Genomic DNA, 7471 nt, shown 5'->3' on the forward strand with positions numbered 1-7471 from the left:
ATAGCTGCCTTCCAAGAAATACAACCCCCCCTTTGCCCAGCTGCAGACCTTGTTAGGACCTTGAAAGGGTTCATGGAAGGCACTGGTTACTGCTCCCACACTTCAGTGGCTATAGAAACTGAGTCCCAAAAGACCTATTTTACTGTCTGTTCCCCTGAAATGAGGATTCCAGAAGTCTAGATTTGGAGTGATGGAGCTACCATAACAGTCCTGCAAAAAGGACTTCTGTGTCTGAAGCTCCAAAGTCATGGCTTTATTTCCTAGCACCACTCTCATCCAGAGCTGAGCAGTGCTCCAGGAGAAAAAAAAAAAAAAACAAGAAAGAAAAAAAGAAAAGAAAAGAAAAGAAAAGGAACAAGGGGCAGTTGGTAGTGCACAGGTTAAACACACATAGTCAAAGAGCAAGGACCAGTGCAAGGATCCCAGTTCAAGTCCCCAGCTCCCCACCTGCAGGGGGTTTGCTTCCAAGCAGTGAAGTAGGTCTTCAGATGTCTATCTTTCTCTCCCCTTTCTGTCTCTCCCTCTTTTCTTAATTTTTCTCTGTCCTATTCAATAAAAATGGAAAAAAATGGCCTCCAGGAGCAGTGGATCTGTAGTGCCAGCACCCAGCCCTGCCAATAAACTTAGAGTTAAAAAACAAACAAAAACCTAAATAAACAAAATAATCTAGACTTGATCCAAAATTCAGTGGGGTGAGTGGTAACAAGGCAGTGGGGAGGGTCATTGACAGATGTGGGGTCATGGTGCCATGGTGCCAAAGACCTGCACAGTGAGGACTGAGTGGGGGGAACAGGGGATGGCCACCTTCAGCTTCCCCAGAGCCAAGTTATGGGGGTCTCCTCTTGTCCTCAAAGCTGCATCTCACTCCATTTTCCCACATGACCTTGTAGATAAAGACAGAGATAGGGAATGAATCAGAGCACTACTCTGACATATAGTCAACTACAGCCTTTAAAATAAAACAAAGGACTTTGAGGAAGGAGGGTAGGGAGAAGGTGAAGAAGGTCTTGGGGTCCTGGTACATGACAGTGGAATAGAACTTAAGTTGGGGGTGAGCATGTTTTGCAGACCTTTATCATGGTGAGATGAGAAATTGTACCCATGTACCAACAGCTGTGCTCTATACCATTAACATCTGAATAAAATAAAAGGAGTGGGAAAAGAGCCCTCCTTGAACTGAATCTCACAGAAAGTAGCTGTCCCATTGGGGCAGGGAAATGAGAAACAAGTCAAAAAGGTAGGGTCTAGCAGCAACACCTCTTTCAACTCAGGGAAGTCTGCCATCCCTCCATACCCCCGGCCTCAACTTGGAGCCTTCATCTCTGAGTGCACAAGTGAGGGAGCATGGAGAAAGAGGGACAGAAGCCCTGTGGCCAAGCTGTCCTTGCCACAGTCCTGTCCCCTCCTGTCCTCTCCCCCTCCCTGCCAGCACTCAGTACTGCACCATCTGTCCCTCACCTGTGTCCCCCCTTTGGGGCACACCTTGCTTACATATGCTCCTGGCCCTAGTGGGACCTCCTTTGAGGCAGAGACACATTACTGGGTGTGTGTGTGTGTGGGGTCACATGGCAGGCTTAGCCCAGCCCCTGCTTCTTCTTTAGACTTTGCTGCTTGTCATATGGTCATTCGATTTTGTCACTTGCTATTTTTTATTTTATTTTCCTTTTTACCCCCTCCCCTCCCCTTTCCTTTCCTCTCCTTTCACATTATCTTTTCCTTTATTTGTTTTCCTTTCTTCTTTCCTTTTCTATTCTTTCTTCCTCTTTTTCCCTTCTCTTACTTTCCTCTTAACTTCTTCCTACCTGCTATTTTACTGCCATGTTGTGGACTAACTTGTTCAGGGTGAAACATCCACAGGAGCCCCCTGGTGCCCCCTCCTGTCATATCCTTTTGCCTGAGCGGTCCCCACCCAAAAGGAAGGGTCAGGGTCCTGAATTAGAGGGGTATCTGGCATGTGGACATGTATGACACTGGTTGGTTTATGTCCTCTTCTGTCCCTGAAGGGCCAAGGCCAGGATCCAGGGGCAGGGTGGGGACATAATGGCTGAGGAATGGGGTGCACTTCCTCATCTGGCCACCTGGCAGCCTGGTGGGAGGCTAATGAGGATGGGGTGTGTGGCAGGAGCCCCAGGCAGCTGCTCCTGGATAACCACAGGGCCCCTCAAATATCCTTCCCTGAGGCCAGGCCCACCTGCTGTGGGGTGATCACAGCGCCTTTCCTTCCTGGCTCTTTCTTGGGGGCCTACTGTGAGGATCCTGCATCTTAAGTGGGGAATCCACGTCCTCAGAGATGCTTCTGCATCTGGTTGTCACTGAGTTTTTCACACATGGGGTGGTAAGGCAGAGATTTGGGGAGCCCCTGTGTCAGCTGCCTGTGCTGGGGTTCTGTCCCCCAGAATCAGCAGGAGTCCTGCTTTGGAAACTGCACAGAGTCCGCCCTGACTTGATGCCCCACCCCTGGCTGCCCTTCATCCCCTGCTCCTAGGGGTCATGGGGACTCTTTCTTTCAAAGCATAATGATGGCATGCACTGGTCAGGATTGAGAGCCTGTGACATGGAGAGGAAGTATCAGTCATCATCGATTTCTAACTCAGTGTGATCCAGGAGGGCTGAGCTCACTGTCCCTCCATGCCACTGTGGCCACCCTCAGTGGCACCAAAACAAGAACATATGAGCATGGCCTTGTGTGGGACTATGTGAAAGCTTGGTAGAGCTTAGGGAAGCTCTCCCATTCTTGGATGGAGGTCTGGAAAGACACCCAAGTTGTTAGCCTCTCTCCTTATAGAGATGAGCCAAGAGGGAAAAGTCTCCCAGACTGCGTTTCTCCTTGTTAAGTCTCTCAAACTCACAGAAAGCCTACAAGCCTTTCACACTTATTTCCCCCTGCTAGCAGGCCAAATGGTTGCCTGCTTTAGGGTTCACTCAGAGTTCACACATGCACTTCACCTTTTGATCATAAAGGAGAATACACTCTATCATACACCCCAATACCAGACAGTGAAAAGCTCCCATATCTTATTTCTTTGTGTCCTTTGATATCTGTGATTTACATCACGTTTTGTTTTTCTTTTTCTCTACCTCACCTTACTGGTTTAACCCCTATGTTTCTCTCAAATGCCTTTGGGTAATTAACACGCCTGCATCATGGAGAATAATCATTTTGACCTTTATGTATCACATCAATTCTTGTCATACCAGCCCCCTACCATAGGGGCAAGCTGACCTTTAAGAAACCTGTAATTTCTGACAAATGTGAAAAATGTTCTTTGTTTAACTCTCTATATAAACATGTACCCATCTCCAAATAAATGAGTGTTCATACCAGAGTACTCCCCGAGTCCTCCTTTCTGTATCACGTGGTCCCTGAGAGCCAGTGAGGGACTGGAGAATTGGAGACTTACTCCCTGGCTGGATCCACTCCACATGAGTGTCAACAGCCTTGCAGAGCTGTGATGTTGGCAGGTGGGTCCAGTCTTCTAGGGGTGCCCACCAACATAGCTGTGTCATTCACAGTGGCCACCCCAGTGACATCATAATAATCCCTCCAGTGACATCACAATGACCATCAGGTGACATTACAGTGACACCTCAATGACATCACTGTGACTGTCAGGTGCTCACAACAGTGACATCACTAGCATTCATGAGAAGAGTCACAGCATCACACTGTCATTGCCAGCCCCTCCTGGGGCTCAGCTCAGAGACCCCTACCCCATCACCCTGGGGGCTTCAGAGGTGTTGGATGCCTCCTCCAGGTAACTCGCCTTGTGGGACTCACCCTGGGGAAGGGGTGCTGGCCCATCATGGCTGATGGACTCCAGTGCCCTACACAGCCAGGCCCAGCCTTCCTCTCCATCCCTAGTCCTCCCAAAGCACACCCCTCCTCCCACCCTGTGGGTGGTGAGGCCACCCCTCCCTCACCATAGAAAAAGGCCTGATCATTTCAGTACTCTCATGGTGGCATGTGGGGTGGGGGGATGATTGCTCTTTAGGGGTGCAGGGTTCCCTAAGTGCCTCTGCATCAGGCCAGGGAGCAGGTGGGTACAGCTGTCCCCCATGTCAAGGGCTTGAGAGGCTATGTCCCTTTGGCACAGTGGGTGTGTATCACGGCATCAGGCTGCAGGCTGAGTGCAGAGCAGTGACTTGATGGCCCCTGCTGGCCAGGCAGGTGTGGGGCTGGCACGGCCACACAGTGATAATTAATCACCTTGCCACCGAGCTGTGACAGCACTTGGCAATGCCTGGCAATGTGGATGGACAGACAGTTCCCCCACCTCCAGCTGCCAGCACAGTGAACAACACAGAAGCAGTGGGGTTAAGAGAGACAGCGGGAAAGAGAGGACACTGAAAGTCATTGTTCACTTTGTAGTGCAGGTAGGGGATCAATCCTGGCACCCCACTTTGGGGGTTATCAAGGCCTGAGCCTGCCTGGGAAGCTCCTCCATCTGTGGTTTTGGCCCCTCCTCCAGAAGCTCTGCCCAGTCTCTTTTACAGGAGATATGGTGGGGGGGGCAAGCCACCCCAGTTAGGAGCCAGCACACCCCCCCAGTCTCTTCCTCAGGGGACATCCTGGGAGAGGCCAGAACACCCCAGTAGAGCCAGCACCCTGAACTCCTAGACTCTAGTTTCAGTGCTTCAGGAAGACAACCAGGCTCCTCAAGCATTTGGGGGAGGGGGCAAGGCAAGAGTGCCCACTGCACCCCACAAATCCCTATGCCTAGCCCAGAGACAAAGCTGTCCTTGTCCCTGTCTCTGCCATTCCCCACCCCTCGCAGCTAGAAGGCTGGGGCTAAATCAGCTTGACCCCACACACTTCTTTTTCTGCTGCTTTTTTTTTTTTTACATTTAATTAATATTATTTGATAGGACAGAAAATTTCAGAGGGAAAGGGAGAGAATGACATGTACAGCACTGCTCTACTATTAGTGTAGCTTCTCCTCTACAGGTAGAAACTAGGGGCTTGAACCTAGGTTCTTGTGCTTGGTAACATGTGCTTTACTAGGTGTGCCACCTCCCCATTACTTATACTTGGTTTTTATGATTTCTTTCTTTCTTTGTGGGAAAGAGAGGGGGAGAGACAGAGAGAAGCAGAGCATACCTCTGGCACATGCAATGCTGAGGATCAAACTCAGGACCTCATACTTGAGAGTCCAGTGCTCTATACACTGCTTGGCACTGACACATATTTGTGTAAGGACTTTGAGTGAGATGAAATTTTCCACACCACACAACAGCAGGATAAACTTTGGGTAGGAGAGGCCAGAGAGGGACCCCAGCTTAGCCTCAGTCCCAATGCCACACACACGACCTCAGGTGATGGATGGTTGTGGAAATCTGGGATCACACCTTTTCCATTTCTATCACAGCTAAAAACACAGGCAAAGTGGTTATATCAAGATTACAGCCATTACTTATTGTTGACCAATAGCCCCTTTTCATCCAGAAAAAGCCAGCTGGACACTCTGACCTCCATGAGGCCAGGCTTCCACAGCTAAAAAGATATCATGGGTTGTTTGCAGATGGCAGGAAGATGTAATGTGCCTGTGTTTGAATACAGGTCATTGGAGGCTGAAGGTTTAAGGCAAAGGCATCATTTGTGCTCAGATTAAGTCCCAGTTCCCAACTCAGCATGCAGATCTGCCTGTGCCCAAAACCTCTCTGAGGACCAAGCACAAGGAGTTTCTTAAAGTTCCATTAGGGACCAAGTTTTTTTAGGTAGAAAGAGATGGCAAGAGGGCAAGAGGAAGAGAGGGAGAGTGGGAGAATGTGAAAGGGAGAGAAAGGGAGAGGGAGAGGGGAAGGGGAGGGGAGGGGGAGGGAGAGGGAGGGGGAGGATGAGAAGGGGGAGGGGAGAGGGAGAGGGGGAGGGGAGGGGAGGGGGAGGGAGAGGGAGGGGGAGGATGAGAAGGGGGAGGGGAGAGGGAGAGGGGGAGGGGAGGGAGAGGGAGGGAGAGGGAGGGGGAGAGGGAGAGGGAGAGGGAGAGGGAGAGGGAGAGGGAGACGGAGAGGGAGACGGAGAGGGAGACGGAGAGGGAGAGGGAGACGGAGAGGGAGACGGAGAGGGAGATGGAGAGGGAGAGGGAGAGGGAGACGGAGAGGGAGAGGGAGAGGGAGAGGGACCACAACACCAAAGTTTGCTCCAATGTAGTGTAGGCTGGGCTTGAACCTGGGTCCCTTTGTGTGACTCACAGCCATTTCCTTTCATTTGGTATATACTTGTGGTATGCATGCCCCAACAGGAGTTAGCTCTCTGCTAGGACTGGGGGAACCCAGTGGAACATTCTAGGCAAGATCCAGGCCTCCCAGTCTCTTATTTTCTAATGTTCCCTGCATCTGGGAATGGGGATTTCTGGAACTCCGGCCCAGGACTCCACAGACATGTGATGAACATGTGGCTGCAGGAGCGAGTATGCATGTGAGAATGTGTATAGGTAAGTGTGCAGGGGGCAGTGTGTGGGTGGATACATCTGAGTGTGCTAGGGTGTGGGAGAGGGTATGCACTATTGTGAATACAAGCCTATATATATTCTAGTGCAATGAGGTGTATGGGTGTGTGTGTGTGTGTGTGTGTGTGTGTGTGTGTGTGTGTGTGTGTGTGTGTGTGTGTGTGTAAAATAACTGTGTAGGGTCAATATGCCAAGGTGAGGGCACATGTGAATGGACATGCACTTGTGTGTGTGTGTATGTGTGTGTAAGTGTGTGCCTATGATTGAGTGTGTGTATGCATATGTGTTTGAGAATGAACATGTGTGCATGTATATAAGATTACATGGCTGTTACTGTGTGAGGTTGCTGCTTTGTACATGTGTGTAAACATGTATGCACACTTGTGAGTACGTGCTTGTGTGCATATCGTGTGTATGTGTGTGTTTGTGGTGTGCATATGTGCAGGTTTAAGGGGATGGTCCAGCATGAGGCAGAGGGGAGGGGTATCAGCCTAAGGCAGCAAATTTGTCTCTCTTGACAGTTCTTTCTCTTTTGAATATGTCTTCAAATTGAATCAAGAAGGGAAGGAAGGGCAGAGTGGGATTGATCTGAGAAAGGAAGACCAGCCCAGGAGACAGGGCAGGACTGACCCAGGGGAGAAATTGGCACTCAGCTACAGGACTGACTTCCTCTCAAGAACAGTGAACCCTCTCCCACACCCTAGCACACTCAGATGTGTCCACCCACACACTGCCCTCTGCACACTTACCTATACACATTCTCACATGCATACTTGCTTCTGCAGCCACATGTTCATCAAAGGAGGGTTTGGGCATAGTAGGTAGAGGAATAATAGGAAGAGGTTCAGTCCACCCCATTGAAAAAACATGGATGGCACTCAACCCTCTTGGAATCATGGGTAAGTGGGCATGAATGAACAGCAAACTTGTCACCAACTGGGTTCAGTCAACTTAATGCATCATGTGTCCCCCAGGGCTGGGGCATGAGGCAGACCTATTAGGTCGGAGAGGAGGGTTGACCTCAG

This window comes from Erinaceus europaeus, chromosome 9, assembly GCF_950295315.1.
Source record: "Erinaceus europaeus chromosome 9, mEriEur2.1, whole genome shotgun sequence".
In the NCBI taxonomy this organism is placed as follows: Eukaryota; Metazoa; Chordata; class Mammalia; order Eulipotyphla; family Erinaceidae; genus Erinaceus; species Erinaceus europaeus.